At 56.8% G+C, this 14,647-nt stretch overlaps 1 pseudogene; it reads left to right on the top strand.

The window, feature by feature from the left end:
• Nucleotides 1–7,584: 7,584 nt before the first annotated feature.
• On the top strand, nt 7,585–14,282 carry LOC135877840 (glycine N-acyltransferase-like protein 3; annotated as a pseudogene).
• The last annotated feature ends 365 nt before the right edge of the window (nt 14,283–14,647 follow it).

Genomic DNA, 14,647 nt, shown 5'->3' with positions numbered 1-14,647 from the left:
CATTTTGGCCAGGATAGTCCCTTTTTTAAGCCCTGTCCCTGCCATCCTGACTCTTTTTTTTTGGCAAAAATGGGCATTTGTCCTATTTGCTCTTGTCGACTTGATCAGTTGACAAGAGCAAACGGGACACATGCCCACTTCTGTCAAAAAGTGGGGTGTGGAAGAATGTGAGGGAGGGGGGTGAGCTGTGACGCCAGCCTCACACAGGGAGGGTGGCAGGGCTATAGTGGGGAGGGCGGCAGGGCTCGAGCGAGCAACGATGCCAGTCCCAGCCCTGCATGGGGAGGGGCTCAGTCTAGTCCCACGTGGTGTCCCATTTTCCCTTTGGAAAATATGGTCACCCTACTGAGTGACCCACATTTGAAGTCATTTGAATAGGAGGTTCCTGAAATAGAGCCAGCCACCCAAAACCAGCTTTTCTTCAAGTTCACAGCTTCTACCAACGGTTTTTGTGCACCCCTACCTTTGAAAATGCTGATGGCTTAATGGGATAGGCAAGAGATGGTGAGCTGGAAATGCTTGCAGGGTACCAGGGGAAGGCTATACGTAGTAGGGGTGGTAGAGGTTGGGGAGGAGAGAGACACCAGACTTTTTACACATGTAATAAAATAAAATAAAAGTTTTTGGGTAATAGACCAACTACACACTGCAAACGTTACAAAGCATGACCGTTATCTCCATTCCACTGTTACCAAGTGTGCAAGGTGAAGGGGGGGGAAGGAATGCCTCAATACACCTATAACACACCTACTCACGCTCCGTCATTGCATTGTACTGAACAGGGGCTCCCTACCCTTACCCGGCACAAATACTAAGGACTGATCTACACAACAAAGTTAGATCAACTCAGGGATAATCCCCATTCTGGAATGATGTAGTTACACTAACCTAAGTCCTCATGCAGACAGCGCTACAGGTGGAAGAACTGTCGCTGCGGCATTTTCAGTGTAGACACGGCTTGATCCTGCTCCACATCACATCTGCTCAATTTTACAACCCCTTCAACCTCGTTCCCTTCTGGTACATGATGCCATCTAACACTCCACTGTCATTTACCTTTCATGCATACCCACCTCACTGATGACAGTCCCTGAGGCAGGAAGACCCTGTGCCCCATTAGTGACACAACGTGCACAACTCAGCACTGGAATGAGGCAAAATACATCTCTCAGGGTACCCGTGAACCTTTCCTCTGATCACACACTGCGGGGGAGGAGCAGGAAGAGGGGCTCACCTCTGTTGAAGGGAACAGCCCCCCCAAACCACCTCATCTCAGTCAGAGCTCTGCCAAGCTGCTCCAGCTAACTCCTCCCCCATTCAGTACAGTGACACGTAATGCGCTGAGGACAGCTGGGGCCTAGGGGCTCTTGGCAGCTCCAGGGGCAGAGTTAAGGACCATGGGCAGGCACCTTAACTCCTCATTGCTTGGGTTTTAGATGTGAGAGTTTTGCTGGGCTTGTGTGACATTATGAGTGTAATATAATATTTCATTGGAAGGTGACAGGGCCAGAAAGAGTTAATTAACTCAGACTGACCTGACCCATGGGTGAACCTAAGGACTGGTTAGGAAGATATGTAAATGAATAGAGCTTTGAAATGCAAGTCTGCATTGTTAGAGATCTCAAGGGTAGATGTTTGCTCAGGTCTTGTGATGTAAGCAAACAAGTCTTGTCTACTGCTATAACTTTAATTCAAAGATCAAAAAAGAAATATTAACATTTGTGATGATACGTGAGTGAAATAGTATTATTGTCTATATGTCTCTTTGAAGGTTGTGGTAACCTGTATCTGAACTGTTTAATGGATAAATTACCCTGTGCTAATTGCCAGGATGTTTGGAAGGAGAATTAAGCCTATTGTTTTCTCAGGCCGAAAGGCTGATGGAAATGTATAAGAACCCTGGGACACGATCCTGCTGCATCTCAGATCTGCTTTGGGTTTCAAGAGGGGGAAACCTTAAGCCATAAGGATTGAGATCCCCAATCATTGACTGTAGTCACCCTGAATATGGACATTGGACTATAACCTATGGACTATATCTAAAAGGACTTTTGGCAACTACAAGATCACCTCTGCTATGTATCTGAACCTCAAGAATTGAATTCAAGTCTGTATGTATATTGACCTTTTAACCAACACACTCTCTCTCTTTTTAAAAATAAATTTTAGCTTAGTTAATAAGAATTGACTATAGTGTGTATTTTGGGTAAGATCTAAGTTATAATTGGACCTGGGTATGTGGCTGATCCTTTGGGATTGGAAGAACCTTTTCTTTTATATGATGATATAAGCTTTTCAGTAATCATCATCATATCTGACGTGTGTCTGGATGGAGGCCTGAGGCTGGGTACTTTAAGGGAACTGCATTGTTTGGACTTCTGGTAACCTGTAAGGTACTATAGAAGCTGTTTTGTGTTGGCTTGGTAAATCTAAGTATTGGAATAACCACCAGCTTTTGGGGTTTGTCTGTCCCGTTTTGTTTGCAGTTCACCCTGATTGAGTGACCTCAGCTGGCTCCCACGGGCAGCACTGTCATAGCTTGACATTCTGGAAGGGTGTGTGGAACCTCTGGGCAACATTAACTCCGTGGTTTGCCAGTGACTTAGCACGCAAGGGAGCAGGAGACATGGACACAGCTCTGCTGCAGTTTGGAACAAAGACACAGGGTGCGAGGGAGGTGACTGTGTTTGTGAGAACCCCAGAGACTCAGCATCCCAGGAACTCACACGGGGATGCAGAAACAAAAGGAGGGCAAATCAAGATCAATCCCACAGAGTTGCTGCGGCCAACATGGCCTCTGCCTTCAGCTCGGGTTCTTTGATGCTGCATTCCAGCTAAGTAATAAATATGACGCTAGGTCGTGGCAGATACTGATTGCATTGCTCCCGGCAGGTAATGAACCATGACAGCCACATCCCAGAGGGCTTCCATGTTGTTGTAGGTGAAACCTGCCCAGACTGGATCCCATGACCCCTCCCCAATGCTAATAGGGACCCATGTGAAATCCCAGCCTCTGCATGAGCAAAACAAGCAGTAGCGTAGCTAGCAGGATGCAGGGGAAGCAGCCGCTTCCCCTCAGCAAATTTGCCCAAAGCGGCGCCTTTCCAACTGCGGCCAGAGGAGCGAGGAGGGGCGCAGGCTGGCCGCCCGCAGGCCGCAGCACGGCCGGTAGCCATGGGGGAGCGGGGGGGGGGGGCGCGGCCGGAGGAGCGGGGGGGGGGCGCGCAGCATGCGGCCCACAGCGCAGCCGGCTGCCGCAGCCGGAGGCGGGGGGAGGCGCAGCATGTGGATGGCTGCTGCTCTGCCGGAGGAGCAGGGGGGGTGCAGGCTGGCGGCCGGCAGCCACAAGGGGACGGCGGGCATGGCCTGAGGAGCAGGGGGGCGCAGCATGGCGGCCGGAAGACACGGCCAGAGGAGGGGGGGGCCGTGGAGGTGGCACGGCAGGGCCGGAGGAGCCACGGGGGCGGGGAGGGGCGGTGCGGCTGGAGGAGCCAGTCAAGGGGGTGGGGCGTGGAGTGGCCGGAGGAGGAGCCAGCCAAGGGGGGCATGGCCAGAGGAGGAGCCAAGGGAGGCACCATTTTTAGGTTTGCTCCCCCTCCTCTTAGAAGCTGGCTACACCACTGAAAACAAGCACAGAGTGTAGGGCACACACGCCTCGGGGGGCAGGGCTGGGAGAGACACAGGCCAGAGGGAAGGATGCAGCCAAGGAGAGGGGCCCAGACTGGAGGCTCCCATCCCAGCAGAACCCTCTATCAAAGCAAGAGACAAAGACAGAGTTAGCAGAGCTGCTATGCAGGAGCCCAGGGCTGGGACAGCAGGGACTGTGGGTCAGGATAGAGGGGCGCCAGCAGACTAGGTTTGCCCATGCCCCCCTCCTGCTGTGCTCGTGTTTCCTCAGAATTCTACTCCACTGGCCCCAGGAAATCGTTTCACCCCTTGCTGCTCATGGAAGGAGCCTGATTGTGCTTTGTGACTTCAGGGAGGTGGCCCCGGCTCAGGGACAGACACAGACTCTGCTAATGGTTCATTTGCTCAGGGTTAAGATGCTGGAGCAGTACTCAAGGGAGAGATCCAGTGAAGACGGGACCAGGTGCTGCCAGGCAGGGACTGCACTGTCTTCTCCGGGACTGCTCCATACCCTAGCACAGAGACTGCCCAGGTGAGGCAAGTCTTGGGATGCATCAGGCGAGGTATTTCCAGTAGAGATAAGGAGGTGTTAGTACCGTTATACAAGGCACTGGTGAGACCCAGGAGCGCCGCCAGCTTTTCTGCCGCCCTAGGTGGTGGAAGGTCCCGCCCCGAAATGCCACCCCCCACAGAGGCGGCGGAAGGTCCCGCCGCCGAAATACCACCGCGGTCACCGCCCCCCAAATTGTAGTGCCCTAGGCGACCGCCTAGGTCGCCTAATGGGTTGCGCCGGCCCTGGTGAGACCTCATCTGGAATACTGTGTGCAGTTCTGGTCTCCCACGTTTAAGAAGGATGAATTCAAACTGGAACAGGTACAGAGAAGGACTACTAGGATGATCCGAGGAATGGAAAACCTGTCTTATGAAAGGAGACTCAAAGAGCTTGGCTTGTTTAGCCTAACCAAAAGAAGGCTGAGGGGAGATATGATTGCTCTCTATAAATATATCAGAGGGATAAATACCAGGGAGGGAGACAAATTATTTAAGCTTAGTACCAATGTGGACACAAGAACAAATGGATATAGACTGGCCATCAGGAAGTTTAGATGTGAAATTAGATGATGGTTTCTAACCATCAGAGGAGTGAAGTTCTGGAACAGCCTTCCAAGGGGAGCAGTGGAGGCGACACTATGGAGGCACTTGCCTGAGACATTGCAGGTGACATGGCTGTGCCTAGCCCCACTGCCCGCACCCCAGGGATGGGACTCAACCCTCCCCACCCCTATCCATGGGGCAGAGAGCAGGTGAAGGTCCCTCTGACTCCCCTGGGAGATGGGTTAGAGATCAGGCTGGAGGGGCAGGCTCCTCTGCCCCACAGGGTAGGAGGTGGCATGGGGGGGGCAGGACTCCCCCCAAGCACTGGCTGCTCTCCTGGCCACCCACTGCTACCTCGCTTCTTGTGTCTCCCAAAGTCCAAACCCAGCACCAATTCCTGCTGCTCATACAGTGTAGCTGCTGGGACTTCCCCAGCGAATCACAGGGCAGGTTGGCTCCATATCAGCCAATTACAGCACAGGCGGGCTCTGTGCCAGCTGGTCACTGCATGGGCATGCGCCGTGCCAGCCAATCAGAGAGTTGGGTAGCTGTGGCTCCCTCCATGGCTGCATGCCCATCACATGGCTCTAGTGTCTGTGGGGGGTCACCAGCCCCTTCAATCCCCCTCTCCCCCCACACCTGCCGTAGGGTTGCCAACTTTCAGATTGCAGAAAACTGAACACCCTTGCCCTACCACTGCCCCGAGGCCCCACCCCTTCCACGAGGCACCGTCCCCTCTCACTCCATCCCCCTTCCCTCCGTCGCTCACTCTCCCCCACTTTCGCTTATTTACTTATTTTCACTGGGCTGGGACATGGGGTTCGGGTTTGGGAGAGGGGTGATGGCTCTGGCTGGGGGCAAGGGCTGGGGATGAGGGATTTGGGGTGCAGTAGGGAGCTACAGGCTGGGCCAGAGGAGCTAAGCATGTGGGAGGGGGCTCTGGGCTGGGGGTAGGGTGTGGGAGGGGGTGAGGGCTCTGGCTGTGGGCTCCGGGATGGGGCCAGAAGTGAGGGGCTCGGAGTGGACTCCAGACTGGGGCAGGGGGTTGGGGTGCAGAACAGGGTGAGGGCTCTGGCTGGGGGTGCAGGTTCTGGTGTGTGGCTGAGGATGAGGGGTTTGGGGTGCAGGAGGGGGCCCAGGGCTGGGGCAGGGGGTTGGGGAGCTGGACAGGGTGCAGAGTACTGTTTCCGGGAGGGAGTTTGGGTGTGGGAGGGGATTCAAGCTGGGGCAGGAGGTTCATAGAATCATAGAATATCAGGGTTGGAAGGGACCTCAGGAGGTCATCTAGTCCAAACCCCTGCTCAAAGCAGGACCAATCCCCAACTAAATCATCCCAGCCAGGGCTTCGTCAAGTCTGACCTTAAAAACCTCTAAGGAAGGAGATTCCACCACCTCCCTAGGTAACCCATTCCAGTGCTTCACCACCCTCCTAGTGAAAACGTTTTTCCTAACACCCAACCTAAACCTCCCCCACTGCAACTTGAGATCATTACTCCTTGTTCTGTCATCTGCTACCACTGAGAACAGTCTAGATCCATCCTCTTTGAAACCCCCTTTCAGGTAGTTTAAAGTAGCTATCAAATCCCCCCTCATTCTTCTCTTCTGCAGACTAAATAATCCCAGTTCCCTCAGCCTCGCCTCATAAATCATGTGCTCCAGCCCCCCAAACATTTTTGTTGCCCTCTGCTGGACGCTTTCCAATTTCTCCAATCCTTCTTGTAGTGTGGGGCCCAAAACTGGACATAGTACTCCAGATGAGGCCTCATCAATGTCAAATAGAGTGCAATGATCACATCCCTCGAGCTGCTGGCAATGACCTTACTTATACAGCCCAAAATGCCATTAGCCTTCTTGGCAACAAGGGCACACTGTCGACTCATATCCAGCTTTTCTGCAGAACTGCTGCCTAGCCATTCGGTCCCTAGTCTGTAGCAGTACATGGGATTCTTCCGTCCTAAGTGCAGGACTCGGCCCTTGTCCTTGTTGAACCTCATCAGATTTCTTTTGGCCCAATCCTCTAATTTGTCTAGGTCCCTCTGTATCCTATCCCTACTCTCCAGTGTATCTACCACTCCTCCCAGTTTAGTGTCATCTGCAAACTTGCTGAGGGTTCCGTCCACGCCATCCTCCAGATCATTAATGAAGATATTGAAGAGGGGGGAGTTCAGGGTGTGGGCTCCCAGAAGCGGTTGGCATGTCCAGCTTCTAGGCGGAGGAGCCAGGGGGCTCTGCACATTGCCTGCAATTCCCAACCAATTCCCAACCAAGGGGAGCTGCAGAGCCGGCACTCGGGGCAGAGGTAGCGTGCAGAGCTCCCTGGCTACCCTTGAGCCTAGGAGTCGGAGGAGAGACATGCTGCCGCTTCCGGGAGCCGCACGTTACCAGAGGAGGCAGGGAGCCTGCCTTAGCCCCACTGTGCCACCAACTGGACTTTTAGCAACCTGACAGCGGTGCTGACCGGAGCAACCAGGGACCGTGAAAACCGGACGCCTGGCAACCCTAACCCAGCCACGGTCAGGGTCTCCCCTATGATACCAGCCCAGGGGCCACAAATCAGGGATCAGACATCAAAAATCAGGAGAGTAACCCGAGGGGGGGGGGGCAGGAGACCACCATCTTCCCTGGCCTCGGCCCACTGAAATCATTGTGAGGTGGTAGCCATCTTGACTAAGGGCAGCCTGTGGTGTCAGCCCCATTGGCAGGGATGGGAGAAGGTGGCTATTTTGAAGAAGGGCAAAAAACTGCCAAGGTGCAGAAGATCACTAGATGCTGGAACCCCCCGATAAACATTGGGAGGCTCCTGACAGAGTCGTGAAAGCTGGAGTTGCAGCCCCGTCCCCAGCTCTAACCTCCACCACATCCATGTCGCTGGCAGGTCCATGGCGCTGTGATGACCATAAATTGCAGGAGATGCTGGTGGATTCGTGGCCTGAGTTCAAAGCTGTCCTCACATGGCCACTCAAAGAGGTGCCGCCCTCAGCCACCGTGCTGCACCTGGGTGGCCTGGCTCTCTCGGGTGCTGGGGACTTGGGGCCTTTCCCCTCTGTGGGGGCAGGGATTGGGATTCAGGTCCGTTCCCCTCTAGGTGGCCCCAGGGCGGGGACCAAACTGGTTCAGAGGGGCAGGGATTGGGATTAAGGACCTTTCCACTCGACAGCAGTAGTTCTCAACCTTTTTGGGCTTAGAACCCATTGGTAACTGTTGTGACCCAATAAATAGTCTGGGGGTGGAGGCCCTGGGGTAGTTTCTGTCAGATTCTGTGTCCTGTGGGGCACTCATCTCAAAATGGCAGCTCCTGTGGTTTGGGGCTGGCTGGGCTTGGCTCTTTGCTCTGGCCATTGCAACCTCCGGGGTTTCAGCCAGGGCCGGCTCTGGCTTTTTTGCCGCCCCAGGCAAAAAAGCCTCCGGCCGCCCCCCCCCCCCCCCGCAGGGGGGGGGCGGAGCCGGGGGGGGGGGGCGGCGAGTCCCGGCGGAGGCTCCGCTCTCCCGCCGGGGGGAGGGCGGCCGGAGCCCCGGGGCGAGGGTGGCGAGCCCCGGCGGGGGCTCCGCTCTCCCCCCGGCGGCCGGGGGCAGGGCGCCGGGGGGGGAGGGCGGCCGGAGCCCTGGGAGGAGGGCGGCGAGCCCTGGCGGGGGCTCAGCTCCCCCCCCCCCCCCCGGCGGCCAGAGCGCCGGGGGCAGGGCGGCGAGCCCCGGCGGGGGCAGGGCGGCGAGCCCCGGCGGCCAGAGCGCCGGGGGCAGGGCGGCGAGCCCCGGCGGCCAGAGCGCCGGGGGCAGGGCGGCGAGAGGGCGGCGAGCCCCGGCGGGGGCTCGGCTCTCCCCCCCCCCCGGCGGCCAGAGCGCCGGGGGCAGGGCGGCGAGCCCCGGCGGGGGCAGGGCGGCGAGCCCCGGCGGGGGCTCGGCTCTCCCCCCGGCGGCCAGAGCGCCGGGGGCAGGGCGGCGAGAGGGCGGCGAGCCCCGGCTGGGGCTCGGCTCTCTCCCCGGCGGCCAGAGCGCAGGGCGGCGAGCCCCGGTAGGGGCTCGCCGCTCTCCCCCCGGCCGGGGGGAGGGCACGGGGGGGAGGGCGGCCAGAGCGCCGGGGGGAGGGCGGCGAGCCCGGCTGTGGCCCCGCTCTCCCCGGTGGCCCGAGCGCCGCGCCGCCCCCCTCCAGGTGCCGCCCCAAGCACCAGCTTGGTTGCCTGGTGCCTGGAGCCGGCCCTGGTTTCAGCGCCACTCAGGTTTGGTCCCACCCCCCTGACTGGACCAAATTTGTGAGAGTGGAGTTGTGCCCTGGCTCATGGGGCTGCAGTGCCACTCACTCAAATTTGGCCTCCCATCATCATGGCGGTTGGGCCAAACCTGAATGCCACCGGGACCCCAGAGGTTGCAGTGCCTGGAGGCGAGTCCAGGCTGTGCCATGGGACAGTAACCACAGGAGCTGCCATGAAACCCTTTCAAATATTCTGGCAACACATTTCTGGGTCCTGACCCACAGGTTGAGAAACCCTGCACTAGGGGAACCCCAGCTGGCTTGGGGGGGGGGCTGGGATTGGGATTTGGGGCCTTTCTCTTCTAGGGGCCCCCTGAGCAGGGGCCAGGCTGGCTGGTGGGTGGGGGGAGCAGGCAGACCAGTCATTCCATTGGGAGTTCCCGCTTCTCGGCTCCGTGTCTCCCCCGGCAGGTGGCATTGGATGACTCTGATTTCTACAACAACACATACGCAGCGTACTACCGGGACCTGGGTGCCAACTGGAACCAGGCCTTCTGTATCCATGGTAATGTGGGTCTCAGAGCACCAGGGAGAGCCCCACAAAGACTGAGCATATAAATCCTGGTTAGGCCCAACCCCAGGATCCTGCCCTACAGTGCCAGCCCCGTAGCCCTCCACTCCCCCCAGGCTGCAAGGCTGCTCCCATGAGCTCTATGTAGGGCAGGTACATATGGGGTAGCCCCTCACCAATGCTGGGCTGAGATCAGCTCACCTGACCACATCCTCCACCCTGAGGCCTGGGGCTGGTAGGTTTGGAAGCTCAGACTCCTGCCCCTCCTGCCCCCTGTGCCAGGCTGGGCTCCCCACACATATGGGCCCTTTTGTCACCACCATTCAAACCCTGTCCCCACTGCTCATGGCTCGTTGCTGCCCCCTGCAGGGTTCCGGGACAGGCTCTACGAGGTCTCCAGGGACATCGCCAACATTAAAGGGGTCAAGCTGGAGATGTTCCGCTACTTCACTTATTTTCACCCGGATCCCAGCACCTTGCCTGAAATCCAGTCAGTGTCGGCTTGCGCCACAGGGCCCCACAGGAGCGGTGGGGTTGGTAGAGAAGGGGGCAGTCTGCAGGGTGAGGGAATTGGCCAGTATGTTGCTGAGATGCCCAAGATGTGGTTGGCTATTCTCTATGCAGGACCTGGGGCACTGGGGCCCTATTGCCAGCAGTATAATCCCTGTGGGGTTGGTACTGAGCCTAACCTCCTTCAAGGACCTCGCAGGGACTGGGGAGCATAGTCATGGGGTGGGGACAACCATGGGGAGGGAGATCTGCACAGGGCCCCAGTCTCTGCCAGGAAACCTTGATGCAAATGGCTTCTGTGCCACCAATGGGGCCCCATCCATGGCCCCTGGGGACCAGGCACTCCTTTAATCATCCATCAGCCCTGGCAGGGCTTGGGCAGCGAGAGCCCGTGCTCCCCCCATCCCTGCACCAAATCTCGCCTGGCCAAAGGGACATTAGGCAGAGCTGCCACAGTGAGGGTTAGTGGGGAAAGGCCCCATGTCCCACTCCCCACCCTCTGAGCCAGCTATTTCCCTCTTCCACTTGGCTTTAGCAATCCCCTCTCCTGAGTCCCAGGAGGTTCACCGGGGAGCCCATCTTACAATCACCTTCATGGGAATTCCTCCCTGCCTGCGGGGGAAGCCCCCTCTGATTGGCTGCCTCTCCAATACGCCCTCCTGGGGAAGAGCAGCCAATCAGAGCTGCTGCAGTAAGATCTCCGTCCCCCCACTCCCTGCAGTAATGTGACACCTTTCTCACAGGAGGGAACAGGAATTGATCAGCATCTCAGGGTGGCTCCACTCCTTCTCCCCACCCCGTCCCGCACCCAAACTCCCTCCCGGAACCTGTACCCTGCACCCTGTCCCGCTCCCCAACCTCCTGCCCCAGCCCTGAGCCTGTAAGCAATGGGGACAGGATGGTGCACGTGCTGCCCCCATTCCATGGACACCTAGCCTGGGAGGGGAAGAGGGGAGCCCGCTGCAGCCCCCACAGGGCTGGGAGGGGGCAGAAGAACACCAGGAGGTGCAGAAGGGAGGCTGGGGGGGCTAGGAAGAGTTGATGGGCAACTGGCTGGGAACAGAACTGATGGGGCAGAATTAATTGCTGGGCAGGAGATCCCAAATCACCATAATAAATCTGGGACTGTTGACAACACTGTCACTATCGGGGGAGTTCAGCTATTAAAGGAGACCAGCAATCACAGTCATCTTTAAAAAAAACCTCATGATTTTGGGGTCTAATTCGCGATCGCTAACCCTTGGGCTCTGCCCTGTTGCTCCCTGCCCCCCCAGGCTGGACCCGGCCGTGAGGCTGTCAACCCTGGATGTCTGGGACTGTTGAACGAGACCTGATGAACGAGATGTGGCCCTATCAGGGGAACAAGTACAGCAAGAGGTTCCTGGAAAGCCTGATCCACTGCTTCCCCAGCTTCTGCCTCCTCAATTCCGTTGACTGCCTTGTCAGCTGGACTGTTTCAGACACATATGGCGTATTGGGGCGTAGGTTCACTCTCCCCCAGCATTGGGGATGCGGTTACAATGGGGTGCTGAATAATTTGATTGCCAAGCGGTTGCACGCACTAGGCTCTCCCAGCTATGGCCATGTGGCTGCGGACAACTACCCCATGCAGAGGCTGCAGGAGAGGCAGAGCTTCCAGCTCCAGCCCAGCCTGTGCCACTTCATCCTCCACAATGCAGCACTGCATAGACCCCCCCCCACGTTAAGCCCCAGCCCAGCACCGGGCACACCCAGGCTGGGGCTAAGGGAAGCCAAGGGATGGGGGTGCGGGAGTCCGGGGATCAGTGTTATATCTAGTGGAACCAGTAACATCTCCCAGCTCCAGCCTCACATGGGATCTGCTACCCCCAGCCCCAAAGGCCTTGCCCTTCCCCACAGCCCTGTACCAGCTTTACAGGGTCTGTCCTACTCTTCCAAGCCCCATAACCTGCCCTCCTTGGTGGACCCTATCCCCCCAGACCCATACACACAGCACCCCCGTCCCACTTTCCCTACACTGCCCCATCCCAGTTCCTCTTCCAGACACCACAGCAACGGCTCAATGATCTTTCACCCAATCAAGTTACATGCTGATTGGGTCTCCTGCATCTGCTCTGCTCCTTCTCCCCTGCTTTCTCTGGGATAGCCTGCTCAGCGTACTGCATCTCTAACTCCTCCACAGTCGGTGTGTCACCATCCTCCCACCCTGCCCAGGGCCAGATTAATGCATGGGCTTTCGGGGCTGCAGCCCAGGGCCTCGGGCTAAGGGGGACCCTAGGTGAGGGGCGTTCAGGGAATCTCTGCACACTGCCCCCGCCCCCAGTGCCGGCTCTGCAGCTCCCATTGGCTGGGTACCACAGCCAAAGGGAGCTGTGGAGGCGGTGCCTGCAGCACCTGCTGGCATGGACAGTGTGCACAGCGCAGAGGGGCCTGGCGCCTCTGCATAGGGGCCAGACATGCTGGCCACCTCGGGGAGCAGAGCAGCACCCAGCCAGGGCAGGCAAGGATCCTGCCTTAGCCCTGCTGCGCCGCTGACCAGGAGTCGCTCGAGGTAAGCATCTCCTGGCTGGAGCCTTCACCCCACACTCCCTCCTGCACCCCAATCCCCTGCCCCAGCCCTGAGCCCACTCCCCCACTCCAAACTCCCAAGGGCCCCAAAAAATCTAATAGCCCTGGGCCCACAGGAGAGTTAATCCGGCCCTGACCCTGCCAGAGACATCTCCCCCAGATCTCCCTCTCCCCCACTTCCCTGGGGCTTGTCACATCTCTCGCCATTGCAGCCTGCTCTCATCAGCTCTTTTCCCCTCTTCTGGACAATACAAACCGCAGCAGCTTTAAATGGGGTGGGAGGGGCTAGGCAATCGGTCCCCATTCAGCAACATCTCCTTGAGAGGGGTGTGTTGGGCATGATGTTTCTAACCCATGATGCATCTGGCTGGTCCGCATTGATGCGAACCAGCCTGAGAGTGTTCCCATGCCAAGGACTCCCTCAAGGGCCAGTCTGTCTCAGTAACTCAAGGGTTAAATACCACCCGGGGATATTGATTATCCTCAAACCAAACTTCACTATCCCCAAGGACTCCTGGCCTGAGGTCACACCCAAAAGCAATCCTGACGTGTTAAATTCAGTACCACACAGCCAAGACACCCAAATCCCCTTAACTCCACCCACCGACACTGACCGATAGCAGGAAGCATTTTGGGCTCTGTGATCCCAGCTGTGATTAAACTGATTGTTGATGACACCTTTGAGTATTACCCCTTTGCGGCGGCACTCCCTGGCACGGCTGGGACCACATGGGCAAGGGGGAAGGTAGAATTACAGCTAGGGCCATACAACAGTTTCCCATTTTTCAACCCGCTTTTCAAATGAAATTTTCCCCAAAAAGGTTCTGCTTATTCCCAGTGTCGGCTTTGTGTCCAGACACTGAGGGCCTGAAAACCAAAGTGTTCTGGGTGCGTAACCTGGTCTGCGGGGTGGTGCCTGCAGCAACAAGGGTCAGCTCAAATATCTAGGGCTTCCTTTTGAAAACTAACCAATAGCACCAGTTGGAGCCGCCCCACCAAATTTCTAGGATCACTAAATATTTTCCCTTTAAAAGTCAAAATGAGTGTGTGTGAAACAAGAGCTTTGTTAGAGGGGATGGTGAAACCAGCACCCAACTGGGGAGAGCACAGCAATAACAATAACCTATCTGTACTCACCTATCTGTACTTATGAATAATAAGTAAACACCCAGTCCTGTCCCTTAGTGTCTCCAGCTGAGTCCTCTGATTCAGTTCCCCGCCCAGAACCACTGAACAGATGCCCCTTCAGCAGTGGTTTCCTCCTTCCGCTACGATCCATTCATGGTTTGCTGTCAGTTGTTGGCCTCATCCCAGAGCCTGGCATCAGACAGGCCTGTGCCCTATCCTTTGTGAAATGCCAGCTGGGCCAGCCCCCAGGCTCCACCACTAGCCACCTGCCCCATGCCACAGCTCTGCCAGCCACAAGGGTCCCTCAGGCAGTAGTGCAAGGTGGTGGAGCCTGGGGGCTGGCCCAGCTGGCATAAGTACAGATAGGTGATTTCAGCCTCATTTGCGTGGGGTAAGGGAGGGCTGCCCAGGGCTCCCTCAAAATCTGACACCCCTCCCCCCATGCCTCTGGCAGATCATGGCACCATGATGGACATAAACTGCAGGAACCTGGCCAGGCACGAGTCATGGCCCCAGTTTAAAGCCATCCTCACCCAGCCACGCAGGCAGAACCTCACTGTGCAGGGCTGGGCAGCTGGGACTCGGACCCTGGACCCTACCAAACACAGCGGGGACTAGATTTTTTTAGCACAGAACTGCGCCGCAGCTCTGTGCTAATTGGGCCACATGAGGCCCGCAGGTTGAGAACCGCTGCGTTAGGGTGAGACACTGCTTGATTCAAATCTTGCTTTGTCTGTTTAAGTTAGAATTTAGACTGCGAATTTATTTTGTTTCTTAATTTTGTTTCAACTGTGATCTCTATGCCTGCTACTTATAATCACTTAAAATCTATCTTTCTGTAGTTAATAAATCTCTTTTCTATTTTACCTAAAGCAGTATGTTTTTGGTTGAAGTGCTGGGGGAATCTCAGCTCATATTACAGTGGCTGGTGCATGTCCATTTTCCTATGAAGGCGTGTCAAACTTAATGAAATTGCAATGCCA

Source organism: Emys orbicularis, chromosome 4 (genome assembly GCF_028017835.1).
Source record: "Emys orbicularis isolate rEmyOrb1 chromosome 4, rEmyOrb1.hap1, whole genome shotgun sequence".
Classification (NCBI taxonomy): Eukaryota; Metazoa; Chordata; order Testudines; family Emydidae; genus Emys; species Emys orbicularis.
This window is presented reverse-complemented; position numbering and strand designations above follow the sequence as displayed.